The sequence below is a fragment of the Rhinoraja longicauda genome, chromosome 3, assembly GCF_053455715.1.
Source record: "Rhinoraja longicauda isolate Sanriku21f chromosome 3, sRhiLon1.1, whole genome shotgun sequence".
NCBI classification, from domain to species: Eukaryota; Metazoa; Chordata; class Chondrichthyes; order Rajiformes; family Arhynchobatidae; genus Rhinoraja; species Rhinoraja longicauda.
In genome coordinates this window covers 12,575,661-12,587,821 of record NC_135955.1, presented here as the reverse complement: position 1 = coordinate 12,587,821, position 12,161 = coordinate 12,575,661, and positions in this window count along the sequence as shown.

Here is a 12,161-nt window from a genome sequence, read left to right as displayed (position 1 = left end):
TTATTCATAGTCATACAGCACAGAAACAGGCCCTTCAACTCAACTCTCCATGCCAACCAAATTGCCCACCCAAGCTCATTTTAAGGGGGATTAAGGGATTAAGAAAGAACCATAAGGAATGGAGGGATATAGACCATGTATAGGCAGATGGGAGTAACGTACACTGGCATCATAGTTACAACAGATATTATGTTCTACTCTGTATTCTAATCCCATTTGCCTACATTTGGCCCATATCCCTCTAAACCCTTTCCTATCCATGTACCTGTCCTGATGACTTTTAAATGTTGTAATTGTACCTGCCCCAACTACTTCCCTTGGCAGCTTGTTCCGTATACCCACCACCCTCTGTATGAAAAACTGCCTCAGATCCCAGGTTGCAGCTTTGCCCTCTCACCTTAAACCTGTCCCATTAGGTTTGGACTTCCCTCCGCTGCGAAAAAAGACTGACCACCTGGCAATCTATGCCCCTTGTAACTTTATAAACCCCTGTAAGGGTCACCACTTGGCCTCATTCGCTCCAGGTAAGGCAGGCCCAGTCCATCCTGCCATAGTCTGCGGCAACACTGAGTATTGTACAGGTGGTGTGCTCAGGTAGGCAACCGGGCCAAACACAAAGTACAGGAGGAACTCAGCGGGTCAGCCAGCATTAATGGAGGGAATGTACAGACGACGTTTTGAATCAGGACACTTCGTTAGACAACCTGAACTGACCCAACCCTGACGGTTTGACACCTAACCTGAACATCATACAGGACAGCACAGCACAGTGGTGCATCTGGTAGAGCTGCTACCTCATAGCGCTGGAGACCCGGGTACAATCCTGACCACGGGTGCTGGATGTGTGGAGTTTGCATGTTCTCCTTGTGACTGCGTGGGTCTCCTCCGGATGCTCCGGTTTTCTCCCACATCCCAAAGACATTGACCCTTTGTAAATTGTCCCCTGTGTGTGAGGGAGCAGATGAGAAAGTGGGCTAACATAGAATGAGTGTAAAAGGTTGGCATGGACTCATTGGGCTTAAGGGCCTGTTTCCATGCTGCATCTCTAAGCTTAGCTAAACCTCTGGTAAAACTGGGCACTGGTCAATCAGCAGGACTACATTTTAGAAGAACAGAATGATACAGGTCTGTCGTACTGCTCCGTTGCTTCTAAAAACAAAAAACACCCCAATTACCCCCCATTGCACTATCCCTTTGCCAGGCATTCTCACTCCATCCTGTTTGTCTGATCCCCTTTTGAAAGTGAACATCGCATCAGCTTCCGGCCCCCTCACAGAATGAGGTTGATGGTGTTGCAAGCCCTGCCGCACGCTAATGTGCTCTCAGCTTCCATTGTAGCTTCTATTGAACAGGGAGCCCTTCATAGCAAGTTGGTGGAATCGGAGATCGCTGCCCTAGATTTGTCTGTAAGACGATCTCCCAGGGCTGTCTGAAATCAAAAACAGTAAATGACGCAGGGCGCTTCAGGGCAGTCAGCATCTGAAAGAGAAAAACAGATTCGTATTTTGCGTAGAAAGAAGGAACTGCTGGCGGTGGTTTACAAAGGAAGACAGCATCTCAGGAGAACATGGATAGGTGGTGTTTCGAGTCGGGACCCTTCTTCAGACTGGAGGCCGGAGCCTGAAGAAGGGTCCTGACCCAAAACGTCACCTATCCATCTTCTCCTGAGACGCTGTCTGACCCGCTGAGCTACTCCAGCATTCTGTCATCTTCTCTAATATTTTGAGTGTGGCTGAAGTAAAATTACCTGCCTTAAGCGTTTTTTTTTGCCCGCTGTGGATATTTGAAATATTGATTGATGAGTCAAAGATTGCAACAGTATAATATATCAGTGTACGCAAGATTATTGTATTCTGGTGAGTTTGCAATAGCATATTGAAGCTTTGCCAAAACCAGCACAATGGATAGCTGCAATATCAGTGTGGGCGAATTGCAAAGTCATAAATTAACAAAGGATCACGGGAAGGCTACACGTAAGGAGGGAGAGGATGAATGCAGTCTTTTACCCAGTTTAGGGGAATCAAAAACCAGAGGACATAGCTTTGAGGTGAGGCAGGCAAGATTTAGTAGGAACCTGAAGGGCAACCTTTTCACTCAAAGGGAGGTGGGTATTTGGAACGAGGTGCCAGAGAAGATAGTTGAGGCAAATATTATAAGCAATTTAAAAGAAACTTGGAGAGATACATGGATCGGAAAGGTTTAGAGGGAGATGGGCCAAAAGGAGATGGGGCATCTTGGTCATCATGGACGAGTTGGACCGAAGGGCCTGTTTCTGTACTGTATGACTCTTAAGGAGGACATTTGGCCCATCGTGTCTATCCCAGCACTTCACAGGAGACTCTAGATAGATCCTATCCTTCACACTTCAGGGTCAAGAGCTCTGAATATTTTGCTTTCCTTTCCAGCTCCCCTTTTTGGATGCCACAATTAAACCAGCCTCCACCACCCAACCCTAGCAATGCTCTCCAGTTCCGGACACTCCCTGGGTGGAAACATCTTTTCTCACATCACCGTTATTGTTTTGCCGATCAGTCTAAATCCCCTTGAACCAGATCCTGCAATCAATTGGAACACTGTCTCTCTATCCACGCTGCCTAAACCCTTCATAATTTTTACAGTAGCCCTATCAGACCCCCTCTTAACCTTCGGTGTTCCTCTGGACCAATCCCACATCCTCCTGTCTACCCCACATAATTGGAGACCCTCATTCCCAAAACATCACCTATCCATGTTCTCCAGAGTCGCTGCCTGATCCGCTGAGTTACTCCAGCATTTAGTGTCTATCGTTTTCTTAAATCTCCTCTGAACCCTCTTTAAAGATTTTGCATCTTTCTTATGGTGAGCTGGACTCAATACTCCAGTAGTGGTTGGAACGGAGTTCTAGAAAAGTGCATTAGGATTTTGCTGTTCTTGTACTCTGTGGCTCTATTTATAAAACCCAGATTCCCATATGCTTTTTCAACTTGTGGCTCAAACTGTCTTGCCGCTTGTAACTATATTTTTTTCACACGTGTGCAGCCAGATCTTGCTGTTCCTGCACATCCTGTTCTTCTTTACATTGTTTACCCTTGCAATACTATGCATTTTCATTCTCTTCCAACTCCACCAACTTGCCCATGTTCTCCTGAGGTCTGTTACTATCGACCCCACAGTTTCTTGTCATCTGGCATTAGTGCTCTGTGCATCCCGCTGCAAGTGTTGATAAACCGAGAAAAACAGTCATCCTAGTACCAAGTCCTGGGGAACTGGGTGTAAATTTCCTTCCAGTCTTAGGAATAAATGTTCATGGCTATTCTTTGTTGCTGTCACTTAGCCAATCTCCCATCAATGCTGCCTCTTCCCCATCTTTATTAAACACCCAATGTAGGTTAATTGGCTGGGTAAATGTAAAAATTGTCCCTAGTGGGTGTAGGATAGTGTTAATGTGCGGGGATCACTGGGCAGTGCGGACTTGGTGGGCCGAAAAGGCCTGTTTCCGCGCTGTACATATATATATGATATGATATGATATGATATTTCCCTCCTGACCTGCCCCCTTACTCCATCAAGAAACCCCACTGTGAGACACATTTGCCTTTATCAAATCCACGCTGACTCTCCCTAATCAACCTACAATTGAGTTTGCATGGGTTTTCCCCGCCGCTTCGGATGATACTATATACCATGTGTAGGAAGGAACTGCAGATGCTGGTTTACACAGGCGATAGACACAAAATGCTGGAGCAACTCAACGGGACAGGCAGCATCTCTGGAGAGAGGAATGGGAGACGTTTCGGGTCATGACCCTTCTTCAGTCTGAAGACCCTTCTTCTCTTCAGAGATGCTGCCTGTCCCACTGAGTTACTCCAGCATTTTGTGTCCATCTTCGATGCAATATACCAATTGTAACAAAATAGATTGGTCCATGGAGGCTGTCCATTAAACATTTTGAATAAGATCTGAGTGTTTGCAGTTTGCAGTCCTGCACTCTGTGCCTATTTTTGTAAACCAACATCTGCAGTTCCTTGGTCTTAGGTTTACAAGGATGCTGCCTGGATTAGAAACATAGAAAATAGGTGCAGGAGTAGGCCATTCGGCCCTCCGAGCCTGTACGCACCGCCATTCAATATGATCATGGCTGATCATTCAGCTCAGTACCAGCATCTGCAGTTATTTTCTTATATAACCTGTACCTGCCTTCTCTCCATACCCCCTGATCCCTTTAGCCACAAGGGCCACATCTAACTCCCTCTTAAATATAGCCAATGAACTGGCCTCAACTACCTTCTGTGGCAGAGAATTCCACACTCACCACTCTCTGTGTGAAAAAATGTTTTCTCCTCTCGGTCCTAAAAGACTTCCCCCTTATCCTTAAGCTGTGACCCCTGGGAACAATCGGGAACAATCTTCCCGCATCTAGCCTCTCCAACCCCTTAAGAATGTTATATGTTTCAATAAGATTCCCCTCAGTCTTCTAAATTCCAGCGAGTATAAGCCTAGTCTATCCAGTCTTTCTTCATATGAAAGTCCTGCCATCCCAGGGATCAATCTTGTGAACCTTCTCTGTACTCCCTCTAAGGCTAGAATGTCTTAGAGGATATTGGCTAGAGAAAGAGGTTGAATAATCAGATGTTAAGAGGAGATCTGATAGAAATATATAAAATGACGAGAGGGATAGGTTGTGCAGTCAGAACCTTTTCCCCAGGGTGGGAATGCCATGAACTAGAGGACATAGCTTTATGGTGAAAGTTTAAAGGAGATGTGCAAAGCAAGTTTTTGTTTTTACACAGAGGGCGGTCGGTGCATGAAATGTGCTGCCGGGGGTGATGGTGGAGGCAGATATAATAGTGGCTTTTAGATGGACACATGGATATGCATGGAATGGAGGGATATGGACAATGTGCAGACAGAGATTAGTTTAACGACATCATGCTCAGCACAGATGTTGCGGGCTGAAGGGCCCGTACTGAGCCATGCGGTTCTATCTGAAATATTAATCATTCCTTTCTCCACCGACACACCCTCATCTACTGAATGTTTATAGTTTTTTATGTTTTATTCCAGATTTCCAGCAGTTTATTTTCTTTAGAACCTCTAATGTTCTTTCTGTAGATATATCCGGACAAACTGTTCTGTAAAGGATCACAAGTTAACTTTACTGCATATAAATCACAAAATCATTTGCAGAACCTTTAAGTTGCTTTTATTGATACAATATTTACACAGCATTGCTTTCATATTACAAGTGATCATCTTTATAGCTTCCGTTATTAACAAGAAGAACCACATATCATGGCACATAAGTCAGGGGTCGTCCTACAGTCACAGTGGCAACTTACTGTTCAGATAAAGTGTCTGCAAACCATCAGTCTCAGAGATCAATGCAGGTTAAAACATCATACAACAGAACAGAAATCATTGATTCAATGGGCAGGTGAATACCTACAAAGTGCAGCCAACTTCATCACATTTCTGAGCTCTTTTGCGGCAATATAAAATGAGACTCAAAATGGTTTATGCTGTAAATCCTTGCCATTCCCCGGCAAAACTAAATACATTGAGTCCTGCTCAATTAATCAGGCAGCAGTCATTACTAGTGAGGATTGAAGATTGAAGCCCAGTTTTGATGAAGCTGGTTGAATTTCCCTTCTGGCATGAGGCAGTAATCAGATATGCTCGTCATCAACAAGGTGCAATGTCAGAATTTGTCTCCAAATATCAGTGGATTGAGGCCTCTCACCCCCCCACCCCCCCCCCCCCACCACACACACTCCTCTTCCATGTCCCCCCCTTCCGCCATCCCTATCTGGTAGGGAGCATGGTCCACTGAGAGGAAGCATGGTCCACTGAGAGGAAGCCACCTCTTAGGCAGTGTTGCAGTGCTGATTGTTTTGGTGCCGGAGCTGCCGCTGTTAATTCCCCGCTGTATATTTTGGCTTTTTTTTACAGAGGTGCCGGAGCGGCGCTCCGGTGAGCTCCGGCAGCACTTCACCCCTGCTCTTAGGAACTAATGGGTTCAGTGAAGGGAGCCAGACTACATCCAGAAACTGCCCACCTTACTGCCGGCCTTTGCGCCAGAGATGGAGCACGTTAGTGAACCTCAGCCCAGTCCCTGGTTTCCGGTCTACAGGACGGTGACTCTGGGTCCAATATCCCCTCCCTCTGGATTCCAGTGATTCAGTGGTGTCACTGGGAGCCAACCTCTTCCAATGGGTTTGTGTCATCAACATCCCCTGAAGCACCTACCGGAGACCCAATGTTAGACCTTATGAATGCTACTGAACAGTAAATGTCTCTTGTGCCTGTGTGGACACTTTCAACATTGCACCGATACTCTGCACTGACTCCAATCTTGGGACTTTGAACGGTACATCTGACCAGCAGCATGGAACAGCTAACTAATAGGGGTTGAAAGTGTCTTTGACACAGTCCTTCCACTGAGGGAATTCTTCCCCATACGGTTGCAATCTGTACAATTGTGCATTTCGCTGGAAGGCTGCAGTACATTCATTGACGAGACAGAACAAGTGTTGGCATTGCACACAGTCCTAAACAAGTACAACTGAGCGCTTTGTTCCAATGTATAAAAAGTCAGCTCAAATGAAGCATTTCTGCGGCTAGGTCCTCTTCCCCCTCTCTCCCCAGCCACCCCTCACTCCCATCACAAGTCACTCCCAGCAGCACAGATCTCTTTGAGAGCAATGCACCACAGTTCCTGGTCCCAGCAGTGGTTGCAAGGACTTTCCGCAGGAGGTATATACATCCCGGAGTGACGATAGATCTCCACCGCCTGGGGCCAGTGAGCCGGCAGGAGAGACATCCAGGCCGGGGAGGTGGAGGAAATTCCAATGGGAACATACACTGTAAAACCAGCAAAGTTAAACGCCAGCGTTGCACTGCCCCATCACACTCTGAGGTCTGATGTAAAAACTGGAACACCATTTAGTTTTATCAACATTGTTTCTCTGTGCTGGTGGACGTTGAAAGGCCAAATGGTGACCAGGTTCTTACAGGGGACAGAGGCCCCACAGTCGCAATGTGGAGCTACCTCAGCCCTGTTTCAGACCTCTTTGCTCCACGCCTGCCTCTCGCCATAGCAGGGGGAGTGTGTGTGTGTGCGCACCACATACAACCGTCTGGCCAAGCATACAGGATATTCCCTGTAGCGACAGTGGGGCAGCGCAAAAACAGTTTGAGACGTTGACAATCAGCTCAGTCAAGCAAGGCAGGCGACATCTTTTACAAATGTGCAGCAAACGGAAGCAATTACAGCGGCAGGTTTAATAACATGCTAACAGCAATAATATGCTGACAATACTTCATTGTGTGTACATCCCAAATGTTCTCGTGACACGGAGGCTGTCCAATTCCCCCAATTATCTATTGCATCCACTCGCCACGGCTGAGGGATCTCCAAATTAACTGAGCAAAGTTAATAATTGCCTTCAAACATTTTCTGAATGGAACCTTCAGTTCTTCCATGACCATTGGACTGTGGTGAAATTCCCAAAGTCTGCTTCTCGGCTAAAGGAATATCCAATTAAAAGCAACTGTTTTAAGGAACTGTGAGATTGCTCCCAGGAGGGTGAAACAAAAAAGGAAAGATGCAGGGACTAATCCCATGCCCATCACAAGAGTTTGAAGGGGATCTACGTGGAATTAAACAAGGCTTTTGACGTATGGCCAAGATTCAACGAATCGATGTGTCGGGAGGAACTGCAGATGCTGGTTTAAACCGAAGATAGGCACAAAAAGCTGGAGTAACTCAGAGGGTCAGACAGCATCTCTGGAGAAAAGGAATAGGTGACGTTTCGGGTCGAGACCCTTCTTCAGACTCAATGATACTTTATTGTCACATGTACCTAGCTAGGTTCAGTGAAATTCTCTGTTTTTGCAGATAATCTGGTAAAATCATATGGGTCCAAGGTGGAAGGGCAACGTGGATCTGAGTGGGACTGCAGCAAAGGCCCAAGGGGAAGGGCAATGTGGATCTGAGTGGGACTGCAGCAAAGGCCCAAGGGGAAGGGCAATGTGGATCTGAGTGGGACTGCAGCAAAGGCCCAAGGGGAAGGGCAATGTGGATCTGAGCGGGACTGGAGCAAAGGACAATCTCAATTTGTGTTTCTATGTCAAAAAGTGGTTACCAGTGGGGTTCCACAGGACTCGGTATTTACTTTACTTATTCATTTTGCAGGAACTATATGCCACTGCATATTGTCACAGTGATAAGACAAATACAGCACGGAAACAAACCTTTCAACCCAACTCTTAGTCCAAGCTGACCAAGATTCTTGTCCAAGCTATTCCCTGTTGGCCCATACCCCTCTAAACCTTTCCTATCCATGTACCAGTCCAAATGTCATTTAAATGTTGTTATAGTCCCTGCCACAACTACCTCCTCTGCCAGCTTGTTCTATATACCCACCACCCTCTGAGCGAAGCCTGCCCCTCAGACACTTCTTTTAAATGTTTCCCTCTCAGCTTAAACCTATGCCCTCTCGTTTTTGATTCCCTACCTTCGGAAAGAAACTCTGCACACTCACCCTCTGTGTGAGGACTCTTGCACTCCAAGGGATGGTCCCAGCCTGCACAACCTCTACCTGGAGCTCGGGCAACCTTCTTGTAAATCCTCTCTGCACTTTTCCCACCATAATGACGTATTTCCTGCGGCAGGGAGCTGTCCTTGAGATGGTCGCACAGCAGTCCTTCTGGTGAAGGAGCTCCCATGGTGTGCTTGGAGAGGGAGTGCTGCATTGCCAATCTAGCCCAGCCACTAGTGCTACTCTGCCATGTTTTGCTCCCTTTCCCCAACCAATTGCTGGCACCCCGTGCAGAGATAGGGTCAGGTTTAACCAAACTGGCTGAACATTAAATCCCACACCATTGAGCAGAACGCTAAGCAGTGAATTATAAAACCGGACACTCAACCTTGAAATTACCCCCATTGAACCGCAGGTGTTTAAAAGAGTTATTCTCCATCCCACAGGAAAAAATTGATCATGGGAAAATCCCATGTGTTAGAGCCAATAAGGGTTCTAGGGTGTAGAAATTCTGAATACACAGGAACTACAGGTGCTGGAATCTTGCATAGGACACTGTGCCGGAGTAACTCAGTAGGTCAGGCAGCATCTTTGGAGAACATGGATAGGTGGTGCTTCTAGGTCAGGACCCAAAATCATGGCTCCAGTTACCTAGGGCCTTGGTGAGTTTGCACCAGGTCTGGCTCTCTTATCCAAGGAAGGATACACTTGCAACAGAGGGATGTTTAGCAAATTGATTCTTGGTCAGATGAGTGTACTTGGCCAATACCTGCAATGGGATATGTTGTGTTTAGAACAAAGGGAGGTGATCTCATTGAAACACATGCAATTCTTAAAGGGTTGCATGGAGTAAGACAAGAGGCTGGTGATTCCCCTGGCTGGGATGGAGGGAATCAGGGGTCTCAAAATAAGCGGTCAACAGGACAGAGTTTGATTGAATGATTGAACGATACAGAATGAAATAAGGCCCTTCGGCCCACTGAGTCCATGCCGACCATCCATCACCCATTCCCACTTTCGTATCCACTCCCTACATTTACAGAGGCCAAATAACCTTCAAACCCACACACCTTTGTGACGTGGGAGGAAACTGGCGCACCCAGAGGAAACCCATGTGGTCACAAGGAGAACGTGCAAACTCCACACAGACAGCACATGAGGTCAGGATTGAACCTGGGTTTCTGGCGCTAAGAGGCAGCAGATCCAATACGAGCTTCCGCTCTACCTTGCGTAGCTGGGAAGAGGGTAGTGAATTTTTGGAATTCGTTACTTAAGATGTCTATGGAGGCTTGGTCACTGCATTTATTCAAGAAAGAGATCAATGGGGTTTTCAGATGTAGAAGGAATTGAGTGATGCATGACTTGTGCAGGAAAACGGTGCTAGGCTAAGATAACAGCCACAATTTGCACCAGGAGAGCAGGCACAAGTGGCCGATTAGCCTGCCCTCCTATTGTTAACCTTCCTATTCTGTGTGTTGTGCAGCACGGGGTTCCATAGGCAAGAACGCCAAGGATCCCCTTGAGCTCAAAACAAAGTGCTGGAGGAACTCAGCAGGGTCCTGAACCACAACTCATCGGTCCATTCCCTTCACAGACGCATGACCTGCTGAGTTCCTCCAGCACTTTGTGTTTTCCAGCATCTGCAGTCTCTTGTGTCTCCATTCCTGAGCCAGGGGGAAAAAAAACCACACCAAATCTGGGCAGATACACCAGTGCGCTACTCTGTCTGAAGTGCCACCTTGCCCATGCAACATTAAACTCAGGATGAACATTAGGTCCCATGACCTTACTTTAAATAAAGGACAGCTGTGGTCATTGCTCACGGGCAAAATTATTCCTCAATCAGCACTGCTTTAAAACATAAATCAATTATCACATTGCTCTCTGTTGCTCTGCATAAATTAGAACATAGCACAGTACAGCACAGGAAGAACCCTTCAGCCCAGTGTCTATGCTCAACATGACACCAAGTTAAAACTAAACTCTGCCTGCAAATTGTCTGCCACATTTCCCACAACTGTGACAGCACTTCAAGTGTACTTGGTTGTCTGTGAAAGACCTCGAGGTGCTGCAACAGTTCATGCAAGTCGCCTGCTTGTCTTCCTAACTACCTTGTCAGCCGGGGATAAGATGATCACTGGAGCAAGACAAGGGATCTGAGCCCCAACTGGGCTTTAATTGGGCAAGGTAACTTTCCAAGGGACTATCAGCCCAGCTGAGGTCCCTGAATTATCAGCACAAGCTGAAATGCCCCAATTGCCAAGTTAGAAAGTTATACCCCTTTGAGGTCGGCTGTTTTGTGTACGGATGGAGAATATTTGCATGTACACTCTGTTCAAAGCCAGAAATGATCAATGCTCAATGCAAAGCAGTTTTACTCGAAAGATGCTCAAATTTCATCGCTGAATTGCCATCAGTCTCTGACACACTCTTGAACTCAATTACCAAGATGCTTATTACTGAAAGATATTCACCACTGGCTGTAGTATGGTTCTTGTACCACCCGACATCAGTTATTGCTGAACTGGATGGTTAAGGCTAAAAGGCCCAACGCAGCATAATTCAAATAGCAACAGGGGAAATGGGAGTCACATTGTGGGCATCTCAGCATGTAAACACACAACGCATATAAACACACACACACAGCACATCTGAACAAGATCCCCCTCCTCCGCTAACTCACTCACTGATTCGCGGTTGTAAAGTTCTTTTACAAACTGATCTAAGTGGTCAGCATTTACCAATGCAAGCAAGAGATATATAACAGGTTTCCATTTTACTTTCAAAATATCAACCTGTCTTCTCCCTCACTGCCCTGCTGGGTGGTTACAGCTTCTATATGTCAATGGTTTTCACACATCCGATCGACTAGTAGCTCAGGAGGAATGGCGGAAGAGTGGACTGTGTTCTCGTGCTTTTGTATAATTATTTTTGTTGTTGTTGTAAAGGTTACTTCCCCACCTTTGCCTTCACAGTAATGCATTTAGAGCACAGTTTAAGGGCTGTTTAGCACTTTCCAAAATGGATTTTGTTTAAAATATCAAGCCTGGCCCTCTTGTTTCCTTCCGTCCTGATCATTCTTCAATGAGGACAAACTCTTCAGCTCCCTGGCATCAGGTCAACAGACTTGGAAACCTGCCGGAGGGGATGAGGTGCTCAGGATTGAGAATGATACTATTAGTTTGCCTCCAGAGAAGGTTTCTAGATGATCAAGAGCAGATTAGACAAGAAGGATAATGTACATCAATTCACTGAACGGGTAGCGTGGAGGACATTTGTATCTGCACGCTGTCCATCAAATAATGGTTGATTGGGACACAATACAAATTATGTATTGGTGACATCTACATCTCCCCCGTCCCTTCCCATCCAATAGGGGTGCTGTACACCCTTCACCCCACTTCCAGCCACCAACAGCTGATGTCTACCCTTGTCCATATAGATGATGTCTACACTTACCACCCCACTTCCAGCCAATACAGGTAATGTCTACATTACCCTTCCATGAAGAGGCGATGTCTACCCTTCCCTCGCCCCAGCTCTATCCCAGTTACTTCTGCCCAACACTGGTCATTCTTCCTGCCCCCCCCCCCCCCCACCCTATCTCTGTCTAATGGCGGTGATTTCCACCCTCTCCCCCAT